The sequence below is a fragment of the Gavialis gangeticus genome, unplaced genomic scaffold (genome assembly GCF_001723915.1).
Source record: "Gavialis gangeticus isolate Ggan-Ray unplaced genomic scaffold, GavGan_comp1, whole genome shotgun sequence".
Lineage (NCBI taxonomy): Eukaryota > Metazoa > Chordata > Crocodylia > Gavialidae > Gavialis > Gavialis gangeticus.
The window spans coordinates 44,016,656-44,021,156 of NW_017729000.1; the positions used below are offsets into that span (position 1 = coordinate 44,016,656).

Consider the following 4,501-nt stretch of genomic DNA (forward strand, 5'->3'; position numbering starts at 1 on the left):
CTGGTCAGGATTCTCTCCGCCTGCACCATAATGCAGCCCTCTATGTGCCAAGCGGCACTGCTCAGCCTAGCTCTCCCACAGATCTCTTACACGCAGGCTGCCAGAAGGGAACTCCCAACCAGGCTCCGGCCTAGCTGTTTATAAGGGCCCAGCTCTGCCCCCTTCCGGTCACATGGCTGACCTGGTTGCTCCAGCAACCCACACCTGAGCTGCCCTGGTGATTGGCAGCAGCCCTAATCTCTACTCAGGAACGGGGCACCCAAGTGCCCCCATGACAGGGTTCTTATCAAACATTTTACAAATTTTAAACAGGGAACACCAGGATCTCTGCCGGTGAGACAACTGACAAGACCTAGGCAGAGGAGTCTGTCCAGCACCAGCACTGGGGAACCAGCTGGAGGGCAGACAAGGTGACTGACCTCTTGGCTATTTGTGGCCAAGAGGACATGCTGCGACAGTGCAAAATGGGTCACCGCAAGGAGCACATCTGGGTGATAGTTGCCCAGATGGCAGAGCAGGGGCACCAGAAGACATGACAGCAGTGCTGCATGATAGCCAACTGTGCAGCCATGGGCTACTGGCAGCTGGCCCAGCAGTGCAGTGCTCTTCTGCAGTGCCCATACCACAGCCTAAGTGGCCTTGCAGTCCCCATCCAGGTCTGGCAGGTGTACAGCCATGGGGTCACAAGTCCAAGGGGCGGTGTTGTCGCAGGTGCACAGCAAATCACAGTCAGGCACCAGCCCCCCACTACCAGACTTCTGCAATGGGTAGAGGGTGCAGGGGCCACTCACTCCTGGTTGTGCTGCTTCAGCAATCCATCTGTCACAACTGGATGGGCCTCAAAACCTGTGAGGGCAAGTAGCCCTGAGCTGCTTGCACATGTGCTGGCTCCAGCCTCTAACTCCCCCTGGCTGAAGATCCAGGAGGAGCTGGGTAGAGTCATTTTGGCCCAAGTGGCATAACTTACCCCACACCAAAGTGCATGTTCAGGCACGTGTGCCGAGGCAAAAATCTCTGGCACAAATTTGTGCCACTTCTATTTGAGCTGCTGCCAGCGCACGTGCCTGCATGTGTGGACATGCCCATGAAGGTCTGCCTCACAGCCTGTTGTGTTGGAAGGATTGTTCCCAGGAACCATAAACCCATCGAAAAAAGCTGGCATCTCCTACAATCTGGAATTACTCAGCACAGGGAAGCCTGTTTTAACAGCTACACAGGACGAGCCGTTACCTCCCTCATAAGAAAAAGCCGTATCCCAGGACACGAGGCACGAAAGAGTACTCACCGGCGACTTGGGAGGCAGCATGCGAGGGGCGGAAGGCAGAACCCACGCGGCTCATTAGCCGCCTGTTTATCCAGCTGAGGCCGGCCAGTGACGTCAGCGCTGAATGCCAGCCGGCACGGATAAAAATGGTGGTGCACACTGCGGAGCTGGCAGGGAGGGAGAGAACACAGTCACAGATGGCCCCACAGCAAAGACGAGCTGATACACAGAACCAGAGGAGCAGGAATGGCCGGGACAGAAGCAAGAAGGAAGAAGAGGATCATCTTGGTGACGCTACAGATAAGGCGACGAAGGGACGCCAAGATCACCTCGTAAGAACGACGGGAGGAACACCTGAAGAAATCCGCCCCGGGAGAGAGGGACTGCGGGGAATCCAGGAAGGGTTGCAGTTGGAGAGAGCATCACCGCTGGACCAGGAGGTGCCTTAGAGTAGGCAGGGAACTGATTGCCTAAAAGGAATGAGGCAGCCAGTGTCCTGCTGAAGCGCGGAAAGGGAGAGGGGTAGTTAAAGGGGCAGTGAGCCCGGTTTTGTGTTGGAGCTTCATTCTTTCCTTTTTTTTTTTATTTTGTTCTTCCCCGAGCTCCAAGGGTATCTGAGGGTAGCGAACCCACATGTAGGCTAGATAGATTCATAGATTCATAGATTCATAGATTAAGGGTCGGAAGGGACCTAGTAGATCTTCTAGCCCGACCCCCCGCCAGGGCGGGAGAACAACAAAAAACCCCAGTGTTGGGGCCTGAGTAGGACCCGGTCGAGGGTCCCAGGAGCGAGACGCCGACCAGCCTGACACCGCTATACAGGAGGCGTGAGGCCGGGGTGTAGGAGTGGTGGAGCCCTGTGAGTAACCACCGGGAGGAACCTTGGGTCTATGAGCACGCCTGATGAATGGCCCCAGACACTGAGGTTAACAAGTTGTGACAGGCAAGCACGGGGTTAAGGATTCGAATGGAAGTCACCAACTCAGACAGAAGCGTGAGGGGCATAACATCAATCACCCCAGAGAGAGCAGCACGAGAGCGACTGGTTGAGGCCCAGTGGCTACAAGCCATTACAAGAACTCCTCAAGAAATACCATTCAATTCTCTTTCATTTCCCCTTCAACTAAAGAAGCACTGCTAGTAGGCAATCCAGTGGTGCAGGTCCCTTGAATGACCATTATGAGCTTTCTCCACTTGATGGGCTCTCTGTACTCTCCTTGGTACCATTCCAGTAGAGACACAGGTTCACTTAACCAAAGATCTGCAGAAGCCCCTCTAGGTCAGATGCAGCTTTGCAGAATAACAGAAGCTTTTCTTGTTGTGGCTTACTGCTCTCAGAGTCTTATGGATGCAGCACTCCAGTCTCTAGGGTCATCAGTCCAGCACCCTTCCAAAGAACTGTCTCAGTCAATGACACTTGATCAAGAGCAAGACCTTGCCAGCAGTGGGGCCCAAAGGTAAATCAGCACATTGCTCCACCTGGACAGTTCTTCTCTATAGTTCATGGGTGTGATTCACCATTCTGGAACTGCAGGGTCAGCCCCATGAGTTACAATATATTTTCCCCACAACTTGCAGCATACTTATTACAACAGCCCTTGTATGCGTCATATTAACATATACTCCAGGCGAGTCTGCTGGCAGCATACCCATAATGCCTCCCACCTGCTTTTCTGCTCATACTCAAGATAATGCCAACTCATATAGAAAAATCTCTACATTTGAAATCTCCTCAGTATTTCAGTGTGAACACCACAAAAGGAATAACTGTTAAGTTCCACTAAGTGCACAGGTCCCCCACATCCATACTTTCTCATCACAGTGGCAAGCTGAGAGTTATAAACAGCTTGCTCATTTGTGAGACTCACGTCTCTTGCCATCTCCCTTTTGTGGACTTAGAGGTCTTTGTGCAATGAAAGTGGCCCAACTCTAGACCAAAGAGACATCCCCAAAACATAGCAAATGCTCACAATTTTACATGAAATGTTAATTGCAGTTAGCGAAATAATTCCCATCATGGGGTAACAAGGGGAGTAGAAACCTGTCAATTATGGCTGAGCCAGATGCCAAGAAAGGGGCCAGGTAGAAACAGCTATTCCCAACAAAAAAGGACTTTAAATCATCCTCCACCTCTTATCACTCAAAACTGGATGCTTTTAGGTTACCCAGCAGAGTCTTTACTACCTGCTTTCTATTACAAAACAAGCAAGTAACCAAGTTGCTTATTACCTGAAGATATTTATTGCGGACGTAGAGTACCTACCTTCTGTTTCTGTTCACTGGGCAATTTTTTACAATGTCAAATATTAATGATAAATGGTTACCAGATACTAGGCAGTGTTTTCTCAGTACCTTGTAACAAAGCACTGCCTTGCAACGTGCTGTCTGAAGCTATATTATACCAACAGGCTTTCAATATGGCCCACAGCAAATAATATAAATCACCCCTTTCCAGAAGCCAGTGTGTAGTCCCTGTAACAAAAGCCCAGAAGACCTACTAGGCCAAAACTGTTTCAGCTCCAACATCCTGTCTTACACAGGCCAGTGTCCAATGCTTCAGAGGGATGTGCAAGTCCATTGTACTCTGACTGCTTGTTCATCATTATACCCAAAAGGGGAGGGAAGGTTTTCTTCCCGACTGCAGCTGGTGAACATTTTATGCCACAAAGCATGAAGTTTATGATAATTCATATAGTACTGCAAAGGTGGTAATATGCCAGTCAAGTAGTCTATCCCTGAGCCAAACAGCTTAGAATTTAAAGGCACAAGGAGATACACTGCAGTAAAGTACACAGAAGACACACTGTCCTGCATGGGGTTTTGATCAGGAAAGTATAGTCCACAGCTAGAGCTATGTCTACTCAATCTGGGCCAGGTCTCAGGCCACCAGCCTGCTCAGACTGAGCAATGCAGTATGTGCTATAGAGCCAGGGAGCTGTGCTGGAGCTGTGTGCTGCAATCCTTGCTAACAGGCCTGTGCGAATAGGGAAATATTCGATTCGGATTTGGCTGATTCAGAGGACAGCGATTTGATTCAGCCAAATCAGGTTTGGAGACTTGGTGCTGATTCGGCAATTCGGATTGGCCGGGGAGAGGCAGGCACAGCAGAGCGACTGCAGGTTCTCCCTCCAGCCCTGCCTACCTCTCCTTGGGTGGGGGGAGCCATGGGAGAAGCCCCCACAGCTGCCCCACCCAGCCCTAGCCTCCCAGCACTTAAAAAAAAAAAAAAAAAAAAAA

The 4,501-nt window shown here is 50.7% G+C and overlaps 1 long non-coding RNA gene across 1 annotated transcript in view; it reads left to right on the plus strand.

Annotated features, from left to right (window-relative positions):
- The first annotated feature begins 1,441 nt into the window (after positions 1 to 1,441).
- LOC109290153 overlaps positions 1,442 to 4,501 on the plus strand; it is an 18,363-nt gene continuing 15,303 nt past the window's right edge. Inside the window, exons 1-2 of the long non-coding RNA XR_002095547.1 lie at positions 1,442 to 1,454; positions 1,779 to 1,789. This is a non-coding gene — a long non-coding RNA (uncharacterized LOC109290153). The remainder of the gene's footprint in view (positions 1,455 to 1,778; positions 1,790 to 4,501) is intronic.